Raw genomic sequence first — 14,126 nt, 5'->3', positions numbered from 1 at the left:
ACCTAATCATAAACCCAGCTGCATTTGTACCAAAGTAGAGTTAGCCTTTCCCTTCCTGCCTTTAATCTTGGTGTCCATTTCTCTTCTTTAGTAACAAATGTCCTTTGTGGCACTTTTTTTCCTTCCCAAAGACACTTTTGTCTACATTAAAGACCTGTTCAAGCAGATATCCTTCCTCCTCAATGATTTTCTTTCTTCCTTTTTTTGAGACAGGGTCTTGCTCTGTCACCCAGGCTGGAGTGCAGTGGAGCGGTCATGGCTCACTGCAGACTTGACCTCCTGGGATCAATCGATCCTCTCACCCCAGCTTTCTGAGTAGCTGGGACTAGAGGCCTGTGCCACCATGCCTGGCTAATTTTTGTATTTTTAGTAGGGATGGAGTTTTGCCATGTTGCCCAGGCTGGTCTCGAACTCCTGGGCTCAAGCAATCTGCCTGCCTTGACTTCCCAAACTGCTGGGATTACAGATGTGAGCCACTGCGCCGAACCCTCAGTGATTTTCTTAATGGCATCTGGGAACTTGTCTGCTGCGTCTTGATCAGCAGAAGCAGTTTCTTCTGTTATTGTGACTTTTTAATTTTTATTGTTTACTTTTTTTGACACAACATCTGACTGTCAGCCAGGCTGGAGTACAATGGCATGATCACAGCTTACTTGCAGCCTCAACCTCCCTGGCTCAAACAATCCTCCCACCTCAGCTTCCCAAGCAGCTAGGACTACAGGGGCATGCCACCACACCTGACTAATATATATAAATTTTTTTGTAGAGACAGGGTTTTGTCATGTTGCCCAGACTGGTCTTGAACTCTTGGGCTCAAGCAGTCTGTCCACTTCTGCCTCCCAAAGTGCTGGGATTACAGGCACGAGCCACTGCGCCTAGCCTAGAAATTTCTAAAGCCAAACATCTTTCTAAAACTATCAAGCCGTTCTTTGCTGGCTTTAAATTCTCTAGCTTTAAATCCTTCATGTTTTTTTTTTTTTATTTTTTTATTTTTTTATTTTTTTTTGCTCTAAGTTGTCGTATAACTTCACTATTTCTCAAATTGCATTAGAGTCTATAGGTATGCCTTATGGCAATCCTGCAGCCACATAAAAACTGCATTTTCAATATGAGATTACAAGTATTTTGTTGAAAGTGCAAAGTTTTTGCACCTGTGGCACAGCTGCAGTGACAGCTTCATAAATTTTCTTTTTCTACAGTGGTTCTTACACTGGATTCAGTTGTCTTGAAATAGTGGGTAACCACAGCTGCAGACCTCAATCTAAAGTACATATTAAGCAATCCATCTTTTTCTTGTCATATCATGACTTTTCTCTGCTTCTTGGGAGCACTTGCAGCATCACTAGTGGTACTTCATATGGGTCCAGTAGTGTTATTCAGTGTTTATGGAAATGCACTAAAAATGATGAAAAATATGTGAAAACTGTAAGAGGTTACTTTTACTCTCATATGCAGTTTACTGGAGAAATGAACTGCTCACACAGAGATGATTAGCTTTACATGATTTTTTTTTTTTTAATTGTATGGCAGTTTATTTTTTTTATTTTTTATTTTTTATTTTATTTTTTTTTAATTTATGAAGTATTTATTGATCATTCTTGGGTGTTTCTCGGAGAGGGGGATGTGGCAGGGTCATAGGATAATAGTGGAGAGAAGGTCAGGAGATAAACACATGAACAAAGGTCTCTGGTTTTCCTAGGCAGAGGACCGTGCGGCCTTCTGCAGTGTTTGTGCCCCTGGGTACTTGAGATTAGGGAGTGGTGATGACTCTTAAAGAGCATGCTGCCTTCAAGCATCTGTTTAACAAAGCACATCTTGCACCGCCCTTAATCCATTTAACCCTGAGTTGACACAGCATATGTTTCAGAGAGCATGGGGCTGGGGGAAAGGCCATAGATCAACAGCATCCCAAGGCAGAAGAATTTCTCCTAGTCAGAACAAAATGGAGTCTCCTATGCCCACCCCTTTCTACACAGACACAGCAACAATCTGATCTCTCCTTCCTTTCCCCACACTTCCCCCCCTTCTTTTCAACAAAACCGCCATCGTCCTCATGGCCTGCTCCCGATGGTCGCTGTCTCTTCGGAGCTGTTGGGTACACCTCCCAGACAGGGCGGCCGGGCAGAGGCGCTCCTCGCTTCCCAGATGGGGCCGCCCGGGCAGAGGCGCTCCTCTCCTCCCAGACGGGGCGGCCGGGCAGAGGCGCTCCTCACTTCCCCAACGGGGCCGCCCGGGCAGAGGCGCTCCTCCCTTCCCAGACAGGGCCGCCCAGGCAGAGGCGCTCCTCGCTTCCCAGACGGGGCGGCCGGGCAGAGGCGCTCCTCACTTCCCAGACGGGGCGGCCCAGCAGAGGCGCTCCTCACTTCCCAGACCGGGTGGCCGGGCAGAGGCGCTCCTCACTTCCCAGACGGGGTGGCTGGGCAGAGATGCTCCTCACTTCCTCCCAGACGGGGTGGCGGCCAGGCAGAGGCGCTCCTCACCTCCCAGACAGGGCGGCCGGGCAGAGGCGCTCCTCACTTCCCAGACTGGGCGACCGGGCAGAGGCGCTCCTCACTTCCCAGACTGGGCGGCCGGGCAGAGGCGCTCCTCACGTCTTCCTCCCAGACGGGGTGGCGGCCAGGCAGAGGCGCTCCTCACTTCCCAGAGGGGGCGGCCGGGCAGAGGTGCTCCTCACTTCCTCCCAGACAGGGTGGCAGCCGGGCAGAGGCACTCCTCACCTCCCAGACGGGGCGGCCGGGCAGATGTGCTCCTCACCTCCCAGACGGAGTGGCCAGACAAAGGCGCTCCTCACTTCCCATATGGGGTGGCGGCCGGGCAGAGGCGCTCCTCACTTCCCAGATGGGGCAGCCAGGCAGAGGCGCTCCTCACTTCCTCCCAGACGGGGTGACGGCCAGGCAGAGGCGCTCCTCATCTCCCAGACGGGGCGGCCGGGCAGAGGTGCTCCTCATCTCCCAGACGGGGCGGCCGGGCAGAGGTGCTCCTCATCTCCCAGACGGGGCAGCCGGGCAGAGGTGCTCCTCACTTCCTCCCAGACGGGGTGACGGCCGGGCAGAGGCACTCCTCACCTCCCAGACGGGGCGGCCGGGCAGAGGCGCTCCTCACCTCCCAGATGGAGTGGTCAGGCAGAGGCGCTCCTCACTTCCCATATGGGGTGGCGGCCAGGCAGAGGCGCTCCTCACTTCTCAGACGGGGCGGCCGGGCAGAGGTGCTCCTCACTTCCTCCCAGACGGGGTGGCGGCCGGGCAGAGGCGCTCCTCACCTCCCAGAGTGGGCGGCCGGGCAGAGGCGCTCCTCACTTCCCAGAGTGGGCAGCCGGGCAGAGGCACTCCTCACTTCCCATAGGGGGTGGCAGCCGGGCAGAGGCGCTCCTCACTTCCCAGATGGGGCAGCTGGGCAGAGGTGCTCCTCACTTCCTCCCAGACGGGGTGGCGGCCAGGCAGAGGCGCTCCTCACCTCCCAGACGGGGCGGCCGGGCAGAGGCACTCCTCACCTCCCAGAGTGGGCGGCCGGGCAGAGGCGCTCCTCACTTCCCAGAGTGGGCGGCCGGGCAGAGGCGCTCCTCACTTCCCAGAGTGGGCGGCTGGGCAGAGGCGCTCCTCACTTCCCAGATGGGGTGGCGGCCAGGCAGAGGCGCTCCTCACTTCCCAGATGGGGCAACCGGGCAGAGGCGCTCCTCACTTCCTCCCAGACGGGGTGGTGGCCAGGCAGAGGCGCTCCTCACCTCCCAGACGGGGCAGCCGGGCAGAGGTGCTCCTCATCTCCCAGACGGGGCAGCCGGGCAGAGGCGCTCCTCACTTCCTCCCAGACGGGGTGGCAGCTGGGCAGAGGCGCTCCTCACATCCCAGACGATGGGCGGCCGGGCAGAGGCGCTCCTCACTTCCCAGATAGGGCGGCCGGGCAGAGGGGCTCCTCACATCCCAGACGATGGGCAGCCAGGCAGAGATGCTCCTCACTTCCTAGACGGGGTGGCGGCGGGGCAGAGGCTGTAATCTTAGCACTTTAAGAGGCCAAGGCAGGAGGCTGGTAGGTGGAGGTTGCAGCGAGCCGAGATCACACCACTGCACTCCAGCCTGAGCACCATTGAGCATTGAGTTAGCGAGACTCCGTCTGCAATCCCAGCACCTCGGGAGGCCGAGGCAGGCAGATCACTCGAGGCCAGGAGCTGGAGACCAGCCCGGTCAACACGGCGAAACCCCGTCTCCACCAAAAATACAACAACCATTCAGGCGTGGCGGTGCGCGCCTGCAATCCCAGGCACTCGGCAGGCCGAGGCAGGAGAGTCACAGGAGCCCGAGGCAGGGAGGTTGCAGCGAGCCGAGATCATGGCAGTACAGTCCAGCTTCGATAACAGTGGGAGACCGAAAAAAGAAGGAGAGGCAGACTGAAGAAAGGGGAGAGGGAGAGGGAGAGGGAGAGGGAGAGGGAGAGGGAGAGGATACATGATATTTTAAGCAGATACTTCAGCTCACCACAATAGCAACAGGACTTGGCTGTGAAGTTATTATAGTAGTATAGTATATACTACAGGTAATTTTATGCCATTATGATTTAATACTACCTCTTCACGTCTGTTAACATTTCTCTTGACAGCTAATGGTACCATGTACAGTCTTTATTTGTGTATGTTTTAATAAATTTTAGCTTTTTATAGGAAATTTATGTATTTCTGGATAGTAAATGATAAGATAGACTAGTATCTTCAGATATTTTATACATTCATTTCATACCTCTTTTGCTTGATTTTTTCAGTATTTCTAGGCCACATGGTTTATCTGCAAGTTTTTTTCCAATTGTCACAAATCTCCAAAAACTTTTCCAATATGTTGGAAAAACTCCATATATAATAGACCCATGCAGTTTAAACCCATGTTGTTCATAGGTCAACTGTATGTTAACATCAGACAAAATAGGCCTTAAATCAAAAAGGTCACAAGAGATAAAGAAGGATATTGTATGTTAATAAAAGTTCAATACAGCAAGAAGATATAGCAATAATGAACATTTATGCACCTAACAAAATAACATCAAAATAAATGAAGTGAAAATTGACAGAACTAAAGGGTAAAATAGACAGTTCTACTATAATAGTTGGAGACTTCAATATGTCATTCCAGTAATGGATAGAACAACCAGACAGAAGGTAAGGAAACATAGGACTTAAAAACACAATAAGCCAACTTGATTTAACAGACATCTAAGTTAAATTATGTTTGCAGTTCAATCAAGGTTAAGGTTATTTTTAGGGCCTAACTGGCTTTGTCTGCTCTGGGATTATCCAGACCTGGTCTGCATTTAAAAATTTCCTTCAATACTCCCTTTTAGGATCAAGTAATACACAACACTATATCCAACAACAACTACTACAGAATACCTATTCTTGTCAAATGCACATTAGTTATTCTCCAGGGTAAACCATATGTTAGGTCACAAATTAAGTCTCAATAGATTTTAAAAGATAGATATTATACAAAGTATATTCTACGACCACAACAGTATGAAGTTAGAAAATAATAATAAAAGGAAAACTGGAAAATTTATAAATTTGTGGAAATAATTTAAATAATATACCTTTAAACAACCCATGAGTAAAAGAAAAAAATCACAAGGGAAATTGAAAAATACTTAGAGATGACTGAAAACAGAAACAAAACATACAGAAACTTATGGGATGCAGCAAAAGTTGTGCTAAAGGAGATATTTATAGCTATAGGTGCCTACATTTAAAAAGAAGAAAAATCTCAAATCAGTTATCTAACATTACATCTTAAGGACCAGAAAAAGAGCTAACTGGAGGCTGGGAGCAGTGGCTTATGCCTGTAATTCCAGCACTTTGGGAGGCCAAGGCTGGTGAATCACTTCAAGTCAGGAGTTCAAGACCAGCCTGGCCAACATGGTGAAACCCTGTCTCTACTAAAAATACAAAAATTAGCCAGGCATGGTGGCAGGTGCCTGTAATCTCAGCTACTTAGGAGCCTGCGGTGGGAGAATCACTTGAACCTGGGAGGTGGAGGCTGCAGTGAGCCAAGATCATGCCACTGCACTCCAGTCTCGGTGACAGAACTAGACTCCGTCTCAAAAATAAATAAATAAACAAACAAACAATAAATAAAAAGGACTAAGCTCCGAGGTATCAGAAGGAAGGAAATAAAGATTAGGGCAGAGACAACAAATTAAAGAATAGAAAAACAATAGAGAAAATCAATTAAACCAAGAATTGGTTGGTTGAAAAGATCAACAACAAAATTGACAAACCCTTAGCTAACTAGACTAAGAAAATGACTCAAACTACTAAAATCAGAAATGAAGACAGGGATATAAATACTGATTCTACAGAAATAAAATATAAGAAAGTACTAAGAACAACTTACTACAACAAATTGGATAACATGGATGAAATGGCTCAATATCTAGGAACACAATATCATTGACATAAGTCAATACTGACTCATGAAGAAATAGAAAATTATGTAGGTACATAATTAATAAGGAGACTGAATCTGTAATCAACTCTTGACAAAGAAATGCCCCAGACCTGATGCCTTCCTTGGTGAATTCTACCAAACATTTAAAGACCGACTAACGTTAGTCTTTTTTAGGCTCTTCCAAAAAATTAAAATGAAGGGAACACTTCCAAATTTGTTCTGTGAGGTTAGTATTACTTTGATATCACAGCCATACAAAGATACTACATGAAAATAAAACTGCACAGTAATATCCCTTATGAACCCTAATGCAACAATCTTCAACAAATGCTACCAAACTGAGTTCAGCAACATATTAAAAAGATTGTGTACCAGCTGGGTATGGTGGCTCCTGCCTGTAATCTCCAGCATTTTGGGAGGCCAAGGCAGGTGGATCACTTGAGGCCAAGAGTTTGAGACCAGCCTGGCCAATATGGCGAAACTCCATCTCTACTAAAAATACAAAAAATTAGCCAGGTGTGGTGGGATGTGCTTGTAATCCCAGCTACTCAGGACACTGAGGCAGGGGAATCGCTTGAACCTGGACAGTGTAGGTTGCAGTGAGCTGAGATCACATCACTGCACTCCACTCCAGCCTGGGCGACAGAGCAAGATTCTGTCTCAGAAAAAAAAAAAGAAAAAGAAAAAGAAAAAAGGTTATATACCATGACCAAGCAGGAATAAGAAAAAAAGGTTATATACCATGACCAAGCAGGAATTTTTTCTGTTTATTTCTGTAATACAAGGATGGCTCAACATATGAAAGCCACCTAATGTAATACATCACATTAATAGAATGGAGGGAAAAACATGATGTCAATTGATGAAGAGAAACCATTTGACCTATTTCAACACTCTTTCATAATGAGCTATGCACATGTGATAAGTCAACATGTGTAAGAAATAGAAGGAAACTACGTCAATGTAATAAAAACCGTATATTAAAAATACACAGCTAATGTCATACTCGGGTAAAAGACTGAAAGTTTATATTCAGCATAATATGGAAGTTCTAGCCAGAGCAATTAGGCAATAAAAAATAAATAAAAGGCATACAGATTGGAAAGAAGTAATTTTTTTTGTTCTTATATGATTTTATATGTAGAAAACCCTAAAGAGTCCATCCACTAAAAATGGTTAGAATAAATGGACTCAGCAAAGGAGCAGAATACAAAATCAACACACAAAAATCAATTGTGTTTGTATATACTAACAATAAAAAATCCTAAAAGGAAATTCAGAAAACAATTTCAGGTACTATAGCATCAAAAAAGATACAGCCAGGAGGCAAAAGACTTGTACACTGAGAACTACAAAATGTTGCTGAAATGCATTAAAGAATAAATGGAGATGTGTAAATCCATTCATGTACATTGATAGGAAGACTTAATATTGTTAAGATATTATATAGTACTACCCAAAGCAATCTACAGGTTCAATGCGATCCCTATCAAAATACCAAAGATGTTTTTGCAGTAGTAGAAAAATATATCCAAAAACATCTATGGAATCCAAAGGGACCCCCGATAGTCAAAATAATTTTAATAGAGAACAACATTGGAGGTCTCGCACCTCCTGCTCTCACTCCTCCTGATTTCAAGAGTTATTACAAAGCTATAAATCATAATAGTGTAATAGTGTGGTGCTGCTATAAAGACAGATGTATAGAACAATGAAAAAGGATAGAAAGCCAAGAGGTCCTCAAAGATATGGGTAAATGGTTTTAGACAAGGGTACCAAGACCATTTAATGGCAAGGACAGTATTAAAAAAATGATGCTGGTGGGTGTGGCAGCACATACCTGTAATCCCAGCTACTTGGGAGGCTGAGACAGGAGAATCACTTGAACCTTGGAGGCAGAGTTTGCAGTGAGCAGAGACTGGGCCACTGCACTCCAGCTTGGGCAACAGAGTGAGACTCTGTCTCAAAAAAAGAAAAAAAAAATGCTGGGAAAACTGGGCATTGACATGCAAAAGAATGAAGTTGGATTTTTACCTAACACCATGTTCTCAAAGTAACTCAACATGGATTAAAGGCCTACATGTAAGAGTTAAGGTTGTAAAGCTCCCAGAGGAAAACATAGGGAGAAAGCTTGATGACATTGGATTTGGTAATGATTTCTTGGATATGACACCAAAAGCACAAGCCATAAAAGAAAAAATAGACAAATTTTACTTTATGAAAATTTATAACGCTTGTATGTTTTTTAAAGGACATTATCAACAGAATGAAAAGGCAACACAGAAAATGGGAAAAAATGTTTGCAAAACACATATTAGATAAGAGATTAATATTCAGAATATATAGATAACTCCTAAAACTCAACAACAACAAAATGAACAAATTGATTAAAAAATGGGCCAAGGGCTTGAGTAGACATTAAAAAAAAGATATTCAGATGGCCCATAAGCATATGAAAAGATACTCAGCATCACTAGTTATTAAGCAAATGCAAATTAAAACCACAATGAGATACCACCTAATCCTCAACGGAATGGCTACTATCAAAAGAAGGAAGGGAGGGAGAAAGAAAGGAGATAGGAAGAAAAAATATCAGGTGTAGTTGAGGATGTGGAGAAGTTGAAACTCCTGTGCATTGTTGATAGGAATGTAAAATGGTACAGCTGCTATGGAAAATGGTGCAGCTATTATGGCAGTTGCTCAAAAAATTAGAAATAGAATTACTATATGATCCAGCAATTCCACTTCTGAGTATATACCCAAAATAATTGAAAGCAGAGTCTGAAAGGTATTTTCACACCCATGTTTATGGCAGCATTATTCACAAAAGCCAAAAAGTGAAAATAACCCATGTGTCCCCTGATGGATGAATGGATAAACAAATTGTAGTATGTTCACACAATGAAATATTGTTCAGATTGAGAGTGTTAAACATAACTTTACCATCTTGCTCAACAATTCTACTGCTAGAAATATACTCAAGAGAAATGAAAACAGATACTCAAATGCTTGGACACAAATGTTCATATGTACATGTTTGTACTGCATGTATTCATATTTGTCCTGCAAATGCAAGAATCTGAATACTGTACCATATGTATGTATACACACATATGCCTATGTGTGTGTATCTATATATATAATATGCTATTGGTGAATATTCTTAACATTGTGTAGGTAACCACCCACAAAAAAAAAAAAGTCTAAAAACACTTTTTTTAGAATGATGCAAAAAGAGTATTATTAAGTTAGAATATTTTATACAATTTCCCTATCCCAGAGAATGGCTCCATCATGTACATTGACCCAGTGATTCCTTATATACTCCTCTTACAAGAAAAACAGACATGATGAAAAATTTTGGAGAGTTTACTTGAGCAAACAGCAATTTGTAAATCAAGAAACACCAAACCAAAAGAAGCATAAGGGACAGGTTTTTACAGAGTGAATGTGGAAATAAAGAAAATATTTGATGGGTTATAGTTGTACAGTTTCCTTATTTGGTCTATTCCATTGGAAAGTCCCTAGTTATGTAAGTTAGTTGGCTGCTTCTGATTGGTTTAGCATGTATCATATACCTCTGATAAACTGCTTTAAAGTCTGCTCTATCTGAAATTAATATGGCTATCCCCAGTTTCTTTTCATTAATACTAGCATTCAGATATTCAATTGTACCAGCATCATTTATTGTACAGATCATCTTTTCCTATTGAATTTCACTGGTAACTCAATAGTGTACTCTCTGCCTAGGTTCAGCCCATGTGGAGAAATGGTAAATGACCTAGTGAAGAAAAAGCTAGAAATCCTCAGGGTGCCCAGGCAAGTCTCCTCCTCTCTAGAATTGAATTTCTGTTGTCCTCATTACTTCTACCACTCTCTGACATCTTTGAAAATACAAAAAATACAACTTATTATTTGTCTAGTTTTTTTCTAGGTGTTGAAGTGGGAGCATTGGCCTAATACAACTTAGTAACTATATCCTTTTTTAGGAGTGGAACACAGAATGACATAATATGATTCCTTTTAAATTAAAATAAAATTGTAATGAATCAGAGTTTATAAGCTGATATACAAAATAAAGTATAAATAATGTTTATTATCATTATACAATTATTCAGCTATTAAAGAAGAATGAACTCCATTGCTTTAGTGCTTGTGAATGAACCATACTCTTATTTTATGGACTTGGAAACTTTGTCAATGATTTGATAACCCATCCTTGATATTAAGATTCACATTATTAATATCAGGCTGGGTGCCGTGGCTGACGCCTGTAACCCCAGCACTTTGGGCGACCTAGGCAGGGTGAGTGGATCACTGTAGCTCAGGAGTTCGAGACCAGCCTGGCCAACATGGCAAGACCTTGTCTCTACAAATAATTAAAAAATAATTAGCCAGGTATGGTGGCAGGTGCCTGTAGTCCTAACTCCTCGGGAGGCTGAGTGAGGATCACTTGAGCCGGGGAGGCGGAGGTTGCAGTGAGCCAAGATGGCAACACTGCCCTCCAGTCTGGGTGACAGAGTGAGACCTTGTCTCAAATAAATAAATAAATAAATAAATAAAATAAATAAGATTCACTATTATAATTCAAATAATCATTTTAATAATATATAACTATGTTTTCTACTCAGTAATTAAGTAGTATTGCTAGTTACAAGGTTGAAAAAGTATTCTTGAAAATCCTCAGTGTATGAACTGAAGTTTGATGTTATAACAAGATAGATATTTAAACCACCACCCTCAGGTACAGTTAATGTAGTAGACTGCACTCTGAAATATCGCTTGAGCCGGGGAGGCGAAGGCGACGGTGAGCCGAGATCGCGCCGCTGCACTCCAGCCTGGGTGACAGAGAGAGAGACCCTGTCTCAAAAAAAAAAAAAAAAAAAGAAAGAAAAAGGAAACAAGTTGAGGGAGGTGAAGTGACTTACCCAAGATCATATAACCAGCAACTGCAGGAACCTAGTTTTTGAACTCTGTTCTCCATGTCTCCTTGTTCTTTTTAATTATCCACCGTGTCTAAAACCTAACATTGTTATTCACAGCATTGAGAACTGATGTGCCTTCACAGGAAACTTGGCCCGTGTGTTTCCGGGATTCTTGATGTTTCTTATGAGTTCCAGGGTCAGGCAGTATGATTGAAGTTTCTAAGCCAGGTAAGCCTTGTCCAGCATTTGTCCTTGGGGGACTTTGTTTGAATTCATGGATGGCCCAGGCCTTGATTCTCAGGGAAAGTGTGTTATCTGAAGGTCAGATTGAAGGTTCCAACTAAATTTACTTTGTCCCCTTGTCCCAGCATCCTTGGAATAAAGTAGCTTTTGAGGTAATAAGGAGTAGTCCCTAAGAACCCATGTGGAAGGTCACACTTCTGATCTGAGACCTTTCAGCAGAGCCTCAGAGCAGAGTGGAAAAGGCCAGGAAAGAGCATGTATGGAACTGCCTGTTCACTGAAGACGTTCTTGGCACTCCTGTACAGTTAAATAACACTTGGTGATGTCAGCACATGCAGAAACCATGGCAGACTGTCCAGTGGATGGGCTTTCAGGAAGAATTAGGCTGCCAGGGTGAGCAAGGGGCAGGCAGCACAGGAGAGGACACGTCACTGCCCACTGTGAGGACTGTGAGGACACAGTCTGGGAAAGGCATTGCCTAGATGGGGAACTCATCCCTGTGCTCCTCCATAAACCTGCTCCCTTCCTGCCTACTCACTGTCTTTGCAGCCTGTGGAGATGCATCATTGTTCCTATTCTGATGTTACAAAAATCAAGTGACAGTGTTGTATAAAGGTCAAAAAATGGGCCTAGAAGGTGTGACTTATTTAATCATTTCATTTGTTAGTGGCATACTCAGAAAATAACTCATTAGGGCTGGGCTCAGTGGCTCATGCCTGTAATCCCAGCACTCTGGGAGGCCGGCGTTGGAGGACTGCTTGAGTCCAGGAATTCAAGACCAGCCTGGGCAACATAGTGAGACCCGGTCTCTACAAAAAAAAATTATCTGGCTGTGGTGGTGCGCACTTGTAGTCCTCCTACTTAAGAGGCCGAGACTGGAGGATCACTTGAGCTTCAGCCCAGGAGTTCAAGGCTGCAGTGAGCTGTGAATCATGCCACTGTGGTACAGCCCGGGCAACAGAGCCAGACCCTGTCTCAAAACAAAAAACAAAAAAGTCTAAGTGCCATCCAGTCTTAAACAATTAAGCCACATCAAGTTTTTAAAATTAAAAGATCCTTTTGAGAAACTGCAACTGAGTTAAAATAAACAACTAAAGCACCCGAATCTGTTTTCTGGAAATGTTGAGGAGGATTTTCTAACTGAAGGGACAAGTACTATCATTAGGAAGGCTGAGAAACAGTACAGCCAGGGTGTTTTTTTCCAGTGTTTTAATGACTGCAGTTTTTCTTTTCTGTATTGTAATTTGCTTGATTTATTCTCTGTTGTCTTAAATTTTTCTTTTAGCCAATGGGAGGGGAACATGCATTTTTTATGAATTAGTAGGAAATATTTACAGTGATCTAATAAAAAATTGCATGTCTAAACTTTTGGTGACCTGTCAGAGTCGGCATGGACATGTGGGTGTTCCTCCACAGTGTCCCTCCTGTTCTTAGGGTTAAAGGGACATTCCCCCCAGGGGCCTTGCATGCAAGTTTTCTAGGCAGGTGAGTCTGCAAGCTGCATGGCAGCCAGGTTGCACAGGATCTCATTCTCTTTCCTTCTTCCCCAGCTTTACCTTTATAATTATCTTCCATTCTCCATGAGTAACAAGAAACGAACGGATCCCAGGCGAGTTGTTTATTCCCACTTTGTTTTACAATGGACTTTGTGAGATTTATAAGGGAACAGAAATTAAAATAGAAAAAACAGAAATAGATAAAACTCAACATCAGGGAAACTATAAAGTAGCAGGTCAGTAACTGAGCAAAGTCGGTTTTCAATACATGCAGGTCCTGTAATGTCCCAGATTATCCAAGCTGAGCTTCAGATTTTTTATCTTTCTGATCAAAAATCCTCTGATCTTTCTGACAGCAAAAGAGAATTCAAAGAGAAGTCTTTCAGGAGATTAAAACATTGGGGTTCAAGTGGACAATTTTTCAGTGGTCTTGCTTCATCCAGACATAAGATTCAGAGTATCCAGAAGAAGGCTGAATGGTCTGCATGCCCTTAACATAGCTCTGCTTGAACAATTCCTTCCTTTCATCTGTGGTACTGCACATGAGACTGCCACTCACTCTGCTTCCTTGCTGACACTTGGTGTTGTCGGACTTTAGGCTTCTTGCCAATCTAACTTCTGTGAAAACTCTGTCATTTTAATATGCATTTTTCAGATTACTAATGAGCTTATATATCCTATATTTATGGGTTTTTTGTAAACAAATTACTATTTTTGAATCATTTTTCTATATTATTTTTAAGGCTCTCGTATATATTTTGGAGAATAATTCTTTGTGTATTATATTTGTTACCAACTCTCCGAGTTTTTATCTTGCATTTTATTTATACATTGCCTTTGGCTTTATGAGAATATTTTTATCTAAGCTGATCTGTTGATTTTTTTGTATTTGATTTTTTAAAATCTTAAAGTTCTTATTTAATTCAATATAATGTTTTTTTTTTGAGACGGAGTCTTGCTCTGTCACCCAGGCTGGAGTGCAGTGGTGCAATCTCAGCTCACTGCAACCTCCCACTCCTGGGTTCAAGGGATTCTCGTGC

At 43.1% G+C, this 14,126-nt stretch overlaps 1 protein-coding gene across 1 annotated transcript in view; it reads left to right on the top strand.

Moving 5' to 3' along the window:
• ZNF248 (zinc finger protein 248) overlaps nt 1-13,888 on the top strand; it is a 59,706-nt gene extending 45,818 nt beyond the window's left edge. Inside the window, exons 6-7 of the transcript XR_008492082.2 lie at nt 11,465-11,575; nt 11,716-13,888. The gene's annotated coding sequence lies outside the window, so the exon portion shown is untranslated. The remainder of the gene's footprint in view (nt 1-11,464; nt 11,576-11,715) is intronic.
• The last annotated feature ends 238 nt before the right edge of the window (nt 13,889-14,126 follow it).

Source organism: Pongo pygmaeus, chromosome 8, assembly GCF_028885625.2.
Source record: "Pongo pygmaeus isolate AG05252 chromosome 8, NHGRI_mPonPyg2-v2.0_pri, whole genome shotgun sequence".
NCBI classification, from domain to species: Eukaryota; Metazoa; Chordata; class Mammalia; order Primates; family Hominidae; genus Pongo; species Pongo pygmaeus.
The sequence above is the reverse complement of the archived record's forward strand: the minus strand, read 5'-3'. Positions and strand labels throughout refer to the sequence as shown.